The 14,062-nt window shown below is 42.2% G+C and overlaps 1 protein-coding gene across 23 annotated transcripts in view; it reads left to right on the top strand.

Annotated features, from left to right (window-relative positions):
• DTNA (dystrobrevin alpha) overlaps positions 1-14,062 on the top strand; it is a 224,334-nt gene that overhangs the window by 57,640 nt on the left and 152,632 nt on the right. The window contains exon 1 of one of the 23 annotated variants that reach the window (XM_058420169.1): positions 1,948-1,959. The exons of the other annotated variants lie outside the window; for them this stretch is intronic. The gene's annotated coding sequence lies outside the window, so the exon portion shown is untranslated. Of the gene's footprint in view, positions 1-1,947; positions 1,960-14,062 lie in introns of those variants that run through there. 23 annotated transcript variants of the gene reach the window in all.

Genomic DNA, 14,062 nt, shown 5'->3' with positions numbered 1-14,062 from the left:
GTCATTTCTTCACAAGGCTTTATCCTGGGATTGGCTTTAGACATACACACATATAAATGACAGGGAAGGGAAGGGAAGGGAAGGGAAGGGAAGGGAAGGGAAGGGAAGGGAGGAAGGGAAGGGAAGGGAAGGGAAGGGAAGAAGGGAAGGGAAGGGAAGGGAAGGAAGATGGAAGGTAATTTCCTTTTCCTTTCCTTTCCTTCCATTTCCTTTCCTTTCCTTTCCTTTCCTTCCTTTTCCCTTCCCTCTTCCCTTCCCTTTTCCCTTCCCTTTTCCCTTCCCTTTCCCTCTCCTCTCCTCTCTTGTTTTTGAATTACCTGTATGAAGGTGTAGTGTCCCCACTCCCCATTCAGACATAGGACACATAACAGCAGACAGCAGCATGAGCTCCCCTCTGTCCCTTCCCAGGCTGGTGGGATGTGGTCCAATGCCAGTGACGAGCTGCAGAGCTCACTTAGTGCCACGCTGTGCCCAGTGATGATGCACAGCATTTTAGCAACTGCTGAAGCTGGACGAACTCAGAGCTGCCTTGTACCTGCACAGCTCAGGGAGGAAACAGAGAAGTTGGGGTTTGTCAATCATGGCCCATGGAGACATTCCTGGGATGATGCATATTTGTGGTGAAACCAGTAGAATGGGAGACCTTTCCAGCAAGGGTCTGGTCTGACTCCTGCTTTTGGAGCAGAAATATTATATCATAATGTATTGTATATCATTAAGAATTCTGTCACCACTGGGCAGAGATACAGAGCACTCTTCCCTGGACATCTCTGCTTCTGCTCCCCTACTTTGGAGGTGAAATGGCAAGGGAAAGGAGCAGCTGCAGACTGTAATTGTTTTGAAGCAGCTTTCCACTGCATTAGTAGAATGAAGGTACAGTCTGGGTCATTTAATTTCCCATGTTGATGTAGGCAACAAATCAGATAGATGTGCTGAGGAATTATTCACCACATCTGATAACTCAGTTTTTAAATAAAGAGCAGGACTTTCCAAACATTGCAGGAAGTGGCAAAAGCAGCAGAAGATAACAGATTAAACACTTCTAAATTGTCTTCTTTTTTAAGTACAAAAGTTTGGGCAAAAGAAACTCCCATTCTTCTAGAAAGAAAACTCTGTGCAACAAGTTGGTTCCAACTTAAATCCTTTCTACTTGTCATGCTGGAAGATGTAGCAGTTGTGATTCCTGTAGCGGTATTTAAAATTACAAGCTTATTTAAATGAGTTTGTCTAGTGAGACTTAGCTAAAACTATCACATCAGTGGGATGATACCCTGAGAGTTTTACAATTTAAACCAAATTTCTTTTGGCTGTGATGCCATCCTCAGCCCCATTGTGGTGAATACCACACATGGCTCATGCTCTGTGTTTTCAGATCGTTCTGTAGTGATTCTTCCATTTCTCCCATTTTCATGACCCCTCTCCAGGCCAAAGTGCTGTAGGTATGTGCCGTTCACAGACCCTGTGCTTGAGGAGTGATGAGAGAAAGGCATTCCCTCTTGTTTTCACCTGGCCAGCTGCATGCTTGAATAAATGAATGGATGCTGTGGTTTTGGGGCAGGGAGGGGAGATGGTCTTTGACAAAGACCAAAATAGAAGGTATTCCAAGATACCTTTGTGGTTTAGCTTTCCTCATGGAATCAAATCCCAAAAGAGATCAGATTTTCTGAGTGTTAAGAAAGGAACACCCCCTTCTTCTGACAGTTACTGCCCTCTGCCCTAATAGCTTTTTAGAAAGCACATCCATTCATTCATAAATGCATTCCTTTTTCACTCGTAATTAACCCTGTTTATGCTCTAGAAGTATTGGTGGTAGGAGAAAGTGCATTACATACATAAACTTTCCATGGCTTTAAATACAAAGCCATACCTTTTGTGTCTTTTTTCAGAGATGTTGAGCATCTCTAACTCTGAAGGCCATGGAAAATCTACATGGCAGTCACACATTACTCTCTTTGCCAGGTATTTCATGTTATATTTTCAGTGCCAGACCATAGTACTCAGAATTCAACCGTTTATTGAAGGTGAATTCTTTATCTTCTGTCTCCTTTTTATCAAATCTTGTATTTGTAATTTATCCTTGTTTTATGCTGTCATATGCATGATGCAGAACAACAGTTCTTTTGACCCTATAAAAAATGGATGAGTAGAATGGCTCAAAAAATAATATGCACTGGAAATCTTATTAAAAGTAAAATTCAACTAGTTATTACAAAATTGACAGTCTGATTCATTCACCTGTCCAGGGCAGAATGGAAGGTCAACTAAAATTTGAACCCTTGGTAAGGAAGTGTCATTTCATATTAGTGTAACAGGCACTCCAAAGATAGGATCACACATTACTGAAGGTAAGAGGTGCAAAACCCACTTACAGACGTAAAAGTAACATCCTGTACAAGTATGGTTATTGAGTAGAACATTGGTACTAAAATCTCTCAAATGGCAGCTTTATCTGACTGTAATTCATCATGAAGTAGAGTTTCTGGTGTGTCAGGAGTTCTCTTGACCTGGTGCAAGAACTTTACAGCTTAACTTTATGACCTCAGGTATTAAGTAGGTTATCGCAGTCCTAAATCTAGTCTTTCCCAGCCTGAAGATACTCAAATTCCTGAGAACTGTTACCAGTATATTCAGAAATTAGCTCCTAGGTGGGATCTTTTGTGTCCTACGCATGTCACTGCACAAAGATTTTAGGTCTGTCCAGTGAATTAGGAAAGGGGACTTCAATGCCAAGTGCTCTTTGCAGGAACACGGATAGATCTGAGGTACGGTCCTGACCACACTGTCATGGCTCTGGAGACACTCATTTACTGTCTCAGAAGAAGGAACTGTTTTGTTCCTCTTTCTCCAGAGGTTGGCTTGTGTGAAACCTGCTCAAGTTATCCTTACAGCATGCTGATAGGATTGCCTGTTGCTTGTCCAGGGATCCTGTTTCTTGCAGCTAATCTGAACGTACATCTCAGGTTTCTTTTCAATCTTCTGAAATAGGACTGTGATAATTTTATCTCGACAGCCCGTGCGGCTCCACTCGTATTCAAGCGTCAGTCTGACTGGCTGTGGGTTTCAGGCACATGACCTTGGGAGAGGTACAGACTATTCATGTTGTGAAAGCCTCCTTTATCAGGGCGATGTGCAAGTGCATGTGTCTGGTATAGCTTTGTAATGCCATGGTAGACACACAATACTGTCCTTCGATGTCTCTCACTGGCCAGACTGGCCACAAAACTGTTTTACTGGGCTTGTCCAGGTTCAGCTGGCAGCTCTGCCTGCTCTCTGCTTCCCTCCTGATTTTGTTTTAATGCCTGTTTTCAGCTCAGTGGAGGGTAGTTGATAGTGTAGTCCATGATAAATAAAATACGTACATTCCTGACTATGTGGTAGCACCACCAATTAGGAAAGTTGCCCAGCAGTTCCCATTATAGTACCTTAACAGTTTTTCAGAGTATTTGTAAAACTTCTAATGTCTGAACTGAAATTTTTCTAGCCAGCTGTTTTCCTCAGCCTGAATATTTTTTGAATATTTCAGCCAAAGTGATTCAGTAAGACTGACAGCAAGACTGGCATAAAAATAAGTTGGGTTTCTTCACATTTAAAGAAAGCCTTGGATTATTTTCTTTGGTGTGCTTTAGTGTTCTTTTACACTAGAACAAGGATGTAAACTTTAGTAGAACACATGACCTTTGCATGAGTAGTACTTCTTTTATTTGTCCCTGTGGAAATCTGCCTGTTTGGCCTGTACAGTAGCCCTCAAGGGAAAATAAATCCAGAGCAGCTTGTCCATGTTAAGAACCGGCTGCAGATGAAAATCCTTGATGGAACCAGTCTCTCTACAGGTGCTGGGGAGTCTCCAAGTGTGCCCATGCACCCAAGTTGTTCCTTGGTGCTTGAGCAGTTGTTGAGGTTTCTGCTGTATTTGTCTTTGTGTGGATTTGGGTGCACAGGTGTGTACTGAGAAGTCAAATGCTGTACCTGTAAGTCTTGCACACACTGAGGACAGAGCTGCAGCTTTACTTTGACATCTCCAGTCTCTTAAACATTGAGGCTGCTGAAGCAAACAAACACATAGCATTCTTGTTCCTGAATTCCTCAGGAATAATTCTGCGTGTAGTGTGTGGTTTGTCCTTGTTTTGTGGAGTAAAGGTGACAGAATCTCCAGTTTCTTTGTAGTAATTACACTGCTTAGCATTCAAAACAACCTTGATGGAGGATCCCGAAGCACACTGGGCTTTCCCATCTTTCTCATGTGAAGTGTACATGGCACCTATGCTTCTGACAGCATTCGGGTAGGACAAGCGGGAGAGGAACTCTACTTGTTCTTGGACAGCACTGTCTCAGGGGAAAGTGGCTTACATTCTAAGTTCATTTCCATTTCAGTTTATGAAGCGCCACTTTTCAAAACTCCTGGGTTTTAGCATACTTCCAGCCCGTAGCTGAACAGATGTCAGAAAAGACAAACAGAAGGAAGATAAATGTGTGAACATTTCAAAACTTTTGTTATGGCCCATTGGCCAGTACTAAGTAGAAAATAATCCTGCTGTCATTATTGTGTTTGATGTAAGGATTGCACCAATGTTCAGCTCTGCATTTCTTGTTGTTGCTGTTCTTTTTCAGCAATTTCCCTTTTCTTCAGAAAGAGCCTTTTGATTCAATGTCTGTTTTGTTCAGTGTGGTCAGATGAATGTTATTTCCTACTTAGTAAATGCCCCATGCTTACTGTATTTTATTCACATGAGTAAGTTTGCTTGAGATCATTGTGCATGTTGCATGGTGGTGTTAGCTTGGGTTTACCAACCTGCATAATGCTTCTGGATACATTTCTCTATTGATCCCCCAATCCTCTTAGGTCTGCCTAAATAAGCTCTTTATGATGGAAAATAACTTCGCAATTTATAAAGCTGTGAGATCACTTTCCCCTCAAAAGATCATCTTTATATAGTCCTTCTTGCTTTCAGACTCACTGTGCTCGCTCCAGTTTGCTCTGGTAGTAATGGTTAAATAAATAATAAATGAATAATAGGCAAAGTTTGTGGGAAATCGTGTTTTTTACAAACTCAGCTTGTACCTGATGAGAACACGAACAAAATTCTGGTAAGTGGGAGTCGTAGCATCTTAAAGACATGCATAAATCAACAGGTCCTGCCCTCAGTTAGCTGTAATAACAAGGCTTTGGGATTTTTTTTCTGATGTCCTTCATAAGATTTTCTGTATTTGCTTGTCATGCATTTCACTTCACCAGACCCTGTGTTTTTTGACTGCTTGATGAGAAATGTCCTGGCCAAGGCATAAAGAGCGTGGAGAGGGTATGAGTATATCTCAGTGACTCCACTCTACAGTTTCCGAAGTTATAAAATAATTCATCAACTGGACAACTAAATATACCACAGTTGAGTGGTTTATTAAAGAGGCTTTTATTAATGTGAAGCAGCTTTTCCCACTACAGAGGAATACATGTTTGGAAACAAGTAAAGGGAAGACATCCTACATCCCAGCAATTTGTTCCAGACAAAAGTTGCCTTCCTGACGTCTTCAGAGAAACTGTCAGTTTTACACACTCTGATTTGTGTCGTGACCCACAGGTCTTGGTATAGCAATGTATTAAGGGTTTCAGAAAGCTGTGCTGAACTTAGTCATAATTTCAATTTAAATCCTGCCTGAAGAAATGGATTACCGGCTGCTTAGACAAAAATATTTCAATTAAGACAGGAGAGTAACTGGTAAATTCCATGGATAAACATATTTCTCACGTAATAATGCAGGAAAATTGTTAACTTCATGTTACAAAAAGGAAGGGTGCTGAGCAGCACGAGCTGATGTGCAGATACGAGCAACTGTGAGTTTATATTGCTGTTGCAAGTGGTTTCATGTGTACAGAAATAACTGCTGTGCAGGCCAGGCTGGGTGCCAGAGTCGTCATCTCTGCTTGTATGGTGCTGAGGTTGCCAGCACTTACCCTAAAACTGACGTAGCTGTTGGCACAACGGAGACTCGGAATGTTCGCTTTGATGTCTGAAATACAGTGCAGTGTATAGGCAGCTCCTTTACAAACGGAGCAACAGAGATACAAATCTTCATGTCTGTGATGAGAAGCAGCAGCTGGGTGTTTGCTGAAGGCCAGAGAGGGGAGTGGGAGAGCAGAGCACAAGCAGGATTTTTCTGTTGGTGTCCTGCTGCTGCCCAGGTGCTGTGACCAGAGCCTCACCACAGCATTTTGTTGGGGTGAGTCCAAAGGAGGGCCTGCAGCACCTCCCATGTGAAGATAAATTTGTGACTGTTCAGCCTAGGGAAGAGAAGGCTGCATGGAGACCTCACAGCAGCCTTACAGTACCTGAAGGGGGCCTACAGGGAAGCTGGAGAGGGACTCTTCATCCGGAACTGTAGTGGCAGGACAAGGACTCATCGGTACAAATTGAAAGAAGGGAAATATAAGTTAGATATATATGGAAGAAATATATAGATGGTGAACCACTGGAACAGGTTGTCCAGAGAGGCTGTGAATCCCATCCCTGGAAGTGTTCAAGGCCAGGTTAGATAGGGCTCTGAGCAACTTGGTGTAGTGGAAGATGTCCCTGCCTTTGGCAGGGGAGTTGGAACTAAATGGTCTTTAATGTACCTTCCAACTCAAACCATTCTATGATTCTATAATTTTGTTAGCAAACAGATTTCTGTCTACAAATGGGTTCAGAGAAAAAGGCTTAAAAGAAAGAAAGTCTTAGGTCCAAAAAGATTTAAAACCTTGGCGGTGCAACTACAAGTAAAACTGTGACAGTTGCTCTCCAATCATATTAATCAAGTAGCCTTTAAACAAGAAAACCATTCAGATTATCAGCTGGGAAGTGGAGTTGCAATGTCAGCTCAAGTAGACTCACTCTACTGACAGTAAACATAACTTTGTAGATGAAACTTTGCCTCTGGCTGCATGATAAAGGAACTAAAACTCCCACTCTCTGATAAAGTATATAGTTCTCAGGATATGTGATACCATGAGATGTGCTCCTCATCCCAGAAATTTGCACCTTACGCAGCAGAAAAGAAAAAAACAATGCTGGCACTGCATGAAGAAATGAGATACAGCTCATTCATAAAAAGTGCCATGGCATATGTCAATTCCATCAATAGGTAGCACAGCATATACCAAAACTACTTTGAAAAATACTGCATTGTTTGAGGTTTTTCTTTCTAGCTGAAAGGTATTTTCAGTCCTTCTACACTGAGGAGCAGAACCTAGTATTTTTAGAGCATCTTTGTTTTCATATTCTCCTAGGATGTGTCCTACCTTATTACCACCTCTTTTCATTTGATAACCTGTTTGGAATTAAGGATACTCAAATGTAAAATACTGATTCTTAGGGAAACTATTAAAACTGAAGCTTACCTTTTATGAGGAAAAGCAGCCTATGGTAGTTCTGTTTATGCATTGCTTTGGCTTGCCAAACAGTTTTGTTTGTATATATCCCAGAGCATGGCAATTTGTTGGACAGGGGTGCTTTCTGTCTTTGTTTCTTGCTCCAAGTGTATGGTCAGTGCTAGAGAAGAAGGCCAGAGTTTGCCCTAATTGGGTCAGATTCTGGCTTCTGAGAGCACCTTAGTGTTTAGCTCATTTAAAAAAAAAAAAACCCCCCAAAAAAAAAAAAAAAAAAAAAAAAAAAAAAAAAAAAAAAAAAAACAAGCACAGAAACAGTGAGTATAAAGGATATAATATCTGTAAAAGTAGCTTTAGGTCTGAGGAACCTGTCAGGATTCTCACTTATGGCTCTGGAGGACATGTATTAAGGACTACAAGGAAAGCTGCAAATTCTTGCAGGTAAATCAGCTGGTCTGATTACCGTTGCTATTAATACTTAAGAGGGAAAAAGCTGATTTGGAAATGAGCTTTTTGAAGCAACATGTCATTTTTACATCATTTTGGAAAGAGCTCTGGCATCCAGATTCATATATCTAGCTGAAGAAGTGCGGACCTCAACATACTAAATAACCCACTGGCTGACACTCTATTCTAGTAAACACACCAGAGGTTTGCCTCTGGCACCAGGACAAACTGGGATGGTACAGCACGTGAACTCAGTCTCTAGACTGTGTGGCCAAAAGCAAACACTCTGCTGGAAGTGTCTGTGAACTCTGCAAACTCCCAAAGTCTGCCCAGGAGCCCTCTGGAGGAAAGAGGGCTGTTGAGGCCCAAAACCATGCCAACGACGCTGTGGTGCTGTAGCAGTGCAGGCAACAGCTCCAGCTCTCAGGAGCACGTCCTTGCCCAGTGTCACTTACTAAAATAGACATATTCTTACCAGGGAGATGGGACCAAATAAAGAAGAAGCCATGGTTTGGTTGCTGTCACTCTCCACTGTGTTGCAAGACGTGGTTATGAACCTTGTTGAACGCTGTAATAAACTATTGAATAACTGTGGGCAGCCTGCCCCCATAACAGCTCCGGAGCTGAGTTGGAACAAACCTGCCCTGGGAAAAGCCAGAGGCCAGCTTGATTGCTTTTCTTCTGCTAGGCAGGATCTTGCTGTCAGCAGGGTTTTTCAAGACACATTATACATTTGCTTTCAAAAGCCATGAAAATATTTGTGGGGAAATGTTAATGTTGGATACAAAAAAGTTTATCTCCTGGGCCTAGCAGTGTGTTTGGTGTGCTGCAGTAAATCACTGGAAGCCCTAATTTCTGGATTTTTTTTTTTTTCCCCCAAATTCCTCTATATCTGGCAGTCTTCTTTTCTCTGTTCACAAAGCAGTATTTTTATTGGTGCCTTTTATTGGTACCTCACTGTACATACCGTGGTGATATTACTGTGGATTGGGTAACAACACGTAGCTCTGTTGTGTCCCGGAGTTGCCAGTTATTACTAATGCATGTGTGCAGATAGCTAAACAATCCAAATGGGAAAAATTTGGTGTTGGAAGGAGACTGAGCTTCCGGGGCTTGTCAGCATCAATCCCAGTAGATCCACATTGTGTCAGGATGTGCTTGCATGTGGATGTGAGAGAAATCGCAGTCAAGTGGTGAACTGAAGGACCAGCACTGCACAGCTTTCATTCCTTTTCAGAGGAGTTTTCCTGAGTCATGGCTGTGAAGGAAACATTTGTTCATATGCATTATACTAAGCAGACAATTCGTTCCACACAGACTGTTAAAATTAAGTGCCCAAAGTTTGTATCCGTTTCTAACTGTTACATGAAGATCTGTTTTCTGGTTTCCCAAACTGTTGTTTTCAAATACCATAATAATGGGCACTGTGGAAAAGCTTAAATGGAGTAGAACTGCCCAACCTGTTTGCACCTGTTGCAGGGATGGAGCACCTCTCATATAAAAACAGGCTGAAAGAATTGGTGTTGTTCAGCCTGGAAAAGATTCCAGGGGGACCTTGGAGCACTGTTCTGGTACCCAAAGGGGACCTGCAAGGAAGCTGGAGAGAATGAGACTTTTTGCAAGGGCATGTAGGCATAGGACAAGGGGGAATGGCTTTAAATTGACAGACTGTAGGTTTAGATTGGATATTAAGAAGAAATTCTTTAAGGGTGGTGAGACACTGGAACAGGTTTTCCAGAGAGGTTGTGGAAGCCCCATCTCTGGCAGTGTTCATGTCCAGGTTGGAAGGGGCTGTGAGCAGCCTGGTCTGGTGGAAGGTGACCCTGCCCATGGCCTGGGGAGATCTGCACTAGATGATCTTTAAGGCCCTTTCCAGCACAAGCCATTCTGTAGTTTCATGTTACCCACAATATCCAAAGACTTAAGGAAAGAAAAATTCACTGCTGCATAGGCCAGCTAAAACTGCTGAGCACTCTGCAGTTTAATCATAACAATAAACATAGTGACATTTTTAGGGAGGTAGATTTATTTCCTTTCTTAGAAATAAATTCTGTGCTGAGTAAGCGGGCTACTTCTGTAGTTTCCTTGGCATAATTCAAAAATTTGATTTGACATATATATGAGATTCATGCTTTGGGGTAAAGTTTCTAGTTTAATTTGCAAACATTTTCATTTTCCTTGGGCACAAGAATCCTTCTGTCATCCTCCTTCAGTCTGGTGATGTGGGAGCTTTGTTTTCCAGTTCAGTGTTCATAGTTTCATGTTTCCTGTAGTTAACACACACATAGTGTGATCAAATAAGTTTTTGGATAATGGTGATTCTGCATGTAATTTGCCATTATTGGGCTTTTAAAGTCTCAGGCAGAGCAGAACTGTTATATCCTGCTCAGGACTTGATCCACAGCCTAATATGGATGTAGAATGTCTCTGGCCTCAGCCTCACTGAGCACGTTCAGAGCCTGCCAGGATCTCACTTTGGACTGTTTGCATGATGAATTCATCCTAAGCAGTAAACAAAATGTCGTTAATGCTCTAAATAGACTGCCCCATTTCCTGGGTTCTCTGTGGTTCAGCTGTTACTTAACTTCGACAGCACGATTTTTTTCAAATCAGAAAATTAGTGTTTCAGCTTTTTGTTGTGTCTGTGTAGGGACATATAGTTGAACTGTGGCACTGTGAAGCATCTGTTTTGCTTAAAAACTAAACTTTGAAGAGCATTTTAGTTCTTCTTTAGTGTTACCATTGTTCCACCATTTACAAATTCCCTGCTTTTAAAATTTACCCTGAGAATGATGTTGTTAATGTAGTACTGTCATGCTAGAGAGAGCTGAGGGGTTCCTGAGTAGGACATCAGCTGGGGAAGCAGCTCCGAGTGGCCCTGTTCGAGCAGGGAGTGGGAGCAGATGACCTCCAGAGGTCTCTCCCGACTACAGCCACTCTGCAGGTCTGTGACACAGTTCAGGATAGCTCCTTTTCCTGTGAGAGCAGCCACCTGAACATGGATGTTAACCACCTACTTAATTTTTCTGTTGTTTATAATTGTCAGAAAGATTAAAACTCAGAATCTCTCTCTGGTGGCATTGTTTCTGTAGGAAACCTTGGATCTGCATTCTCTGGCCGTGGTGTGTGGCCATATGGGTCAGCTGGTAGTGGGGGATCTGGACGTTGCACAACAGCCCACCTCAGTGGTTTTAAAGAGTAATAGTATCTGTAGGAAAAGTACTATGGGGTCCTAGGATGTAAACCAGTGTGTTCCAATTTCTGTAAAAATATAGTCCAAAAAGAAGAAAAATGGCATTCCATCTGGAATGTTATTTCTGGCCCTTGTTTGTTTGTGTTAAGTGGAAGGTCTTGAGGGAAGAGACTTGTTTCTCCATTTTACCCAATGCCCTTGAATGGGAAGGATTCTCTTGCTGAGTTTTGTCTCTGCCAGCTACAGCTGGTAATCTGTTCATCAGGTCACCCCACTTGTGCTCCAGTGTATTGAACCTGAGAGTCATCAAAGAATTACACAAGCTGCTTTTTTTTTTTTTGAGGTCTGAGTTACCTTCAGGGAATTGCTGGACCTTTCCAAATAGTAAGAAACGCTCTCATAATTTCGTGTGGCTGATCTCTAATCAATGTTAATCATGTGCTGTAAGTGTAGTTGCTTTCTTTGTTATGGCATTAGTGACCACCAGGCCCTGTTGGTGTCCTGAGCATTTCATTTGTAATGGCTTTGGAGTCATTACCCAATCCATTTAATTGCTATTAAGGCCAAATGCAAGGAGGGGATACACCCAACCACCACCACTACTCAGAATGAGAGTTCAGACTGGAAAAAATCTATGTATATTGTTAAGATTAAGATGGAAATTGTGTTGTTTCTGCTGCTCTCCCCACCAGATTTATCCAAGTTACTGTTTAGAAGATGGGTAATGTAAGGGGTGGAGGGGGAGGGGCATGTTATATGAAATTCTATATTTTTTAGAAAAGAGTTAATCAACCCTTGAAGAATAAATTATTTGGTACTGCATTTGATTTTTGGGTTTTTTTGAAACTTAATGGATCTTAGATAGAGCTAACTAAATCTTAGGCTATTTCTCCCCTCATTTCATATTTTCCTGGTGTACCTCCAGCCCCAGACTAGACACCACTGAACGTACAACATTGCAAGCAGGTAAATACTTCGGAGAAACACCTAGTTTACTGTGAAGACTGTGAGACACTCCTGAAAACTAGCAGAAAAAAAGTATTTTAAAAAGCTATTAAAAAAATATTAGAATGTGTTTGTAGTAGTATATAAAATGTAGTATTAAAATGTCTGTGTAGTCCTTAAAAATGGCAAAGTAGTTCTTGATTTTATCCAACCATTACTGAATTCTTCTGTAGCACTAGGAGAAACCCGTGATGTTGTAGGTATTTTTCTTCTGTTCTCACCAATGATGTTGTAAACATACAGGTATGTGCTTTACTCTGTTCAGGTAATTAACTTTGCCAGTAAAGAAGTGCTCAAATGCCCTTCCTAAATGTCATGTTTTGTCCTCAGTTTCCTTGAATTAGAAGATATTTATTTCGTACCCTCCTTCACTAACCAATTGGAAATGAAAATCATTTATTTTCTCATTTTTAACATCAACTTTAAGGTTTTTTTCATAGGCTAGGATTTGGGGCTCTAGCACAGCCTCATATATGCTTGAATGGTCTTACAGATTAAATGGACCAGGTCAGTTGAATATTCAGTGTGCAAAGCTAAATTTACCAGTCCCTTAAGTAATATGACATCTTTGAAAAACACAGATAAGGTGTTTTTGTAATTCAGCCTTGTCTCTTGACAGCATACTTTTAAAGGACAGAATAAATAGGCGGTTAAGGAAAGTAGTTTCTGACCGGCGTCAGCCTTGGGAAGCTTCTCACTACCCTGCCTATGAATCAGGAGGCTACCAGGGTTTATCTGCTTGAAGCACACGCGTGGACCTCCACCTCCTCATAAATCTGCTGCTCGGCAGGTTGGCTCCCTGGGAGCTGGATCTGTCCTTGTGGGGCTGTGGGTCTGGCAGGGCTGCGTGGTGGCTCGCTGTTCCTCTGTCGTGCTCTGGGCTTGGTGTGCCACGGCTCTTACCTCGCCTTGACCCCCTCCTCCCTCCTGCCGGGCACACAGGAGATCCAGCTGGGATCTCAGAGCACTTTGGCCCTGGCTGGATCCTGCTTGCTTGGCAGCAGTAAGCCAGGGCAGACCCACAGCTGGCTCCTGCTCTCCTCACCGCCCAGGGCTCTGCAAGCAGGTGCTCCTTGAATCGATGCAGGCAATCAGGAGACTCTCCTGCAGTATTAAAGAATCCACACTCAGCTACACTGGCATGCTGGAAAATACTTCATACCACCATCTTGCATACAAACAAGATTTTACTGGTGGGGAGAGACATACCTGGTGTAGGCTAAGGGGCTGGTGCACAGGGCAGTGCCCAGCTCTGGACAATAAAATGCCCCCTGCCTTTTTGGATGAGGGATGTGTCAGATCACCCACCAACTCCCATGCTGGGTGTGTGGAGAGCATGGTGTGGAGGGAGGGGAGCCTTGCCTCTGTTAGATGCTGGGGCACTGGCAAACTGTGTGCCTTTGATGGGGAACTGGATGTACTTTCTGCGTCCACTAATGTAACAAGCACAGCAAGAGTTATCTGTTGAGTTGAGAGGGGCAGTATTTTCCATAGGTTGCCAATACCCAGACCAGTCATTTTTTGAACTTTCTGTACAAATTGCCAAGGACTGACAGAAAATAAATTGAAGCGAAGTATGAGTTGTAGCACAAACCGGTAAAACGCTGTTTCAAGTAACTGTTTGAAGGCTTGTTTTAGCATCTTGAAAGGAAGCAGGAATTCACGTGTTTTATTTTTAGCTTGAAAGGGAAGAGTTATTTAATGTTCCTTTATATCTCATCTCTGAAAATGTTCTCATTGAGGCGGAATCTGAAGTCCTGGAGCTGGTTAACCCAAGACTTGCCTGCCTGTGGAAATTTATTTTTACAAAGGGGAATTACTGAAATTGTTTTTCCCCTATAAAATTTTAAGTAGAGCTGAGTCCAAACTCCAAAGCCAGTAGAGTGGTGAAATACTTCCTGCTGCTGGCAGTGATTTGTGATTCACAGTATATAGTCGGGTGTGTTTTGCTTTCAGGATCTATAAGCATTTTCAGATTTTTATTGTGGAGTTGCTTTTGTTGCTGTATGCTTTGATTTTGGCTCCCATTAGACTATGGGAGTTCCAGTTTTTCTAAAGGA

The sequence above is a fragment of the Hirundo rustica genome, chromosome 1 (assembly GCF_015227805.2).
Source record: "Hirundo rustica isolate bHirRus1 chromosome 1, bHirRus1.pri.v3, whole genome shotgun sequence".
Taxonomy (NCBI): Eukaryota; Metazoa; Chordata; class Aves; order Passeriformes; family Hirundinidae; genus Hirundo; species Hirundo rustica.
Note: the sequence above shows the minus strand (reverse complement) of the source record. Positions and strands in the feature narration are given on the sequence as shown.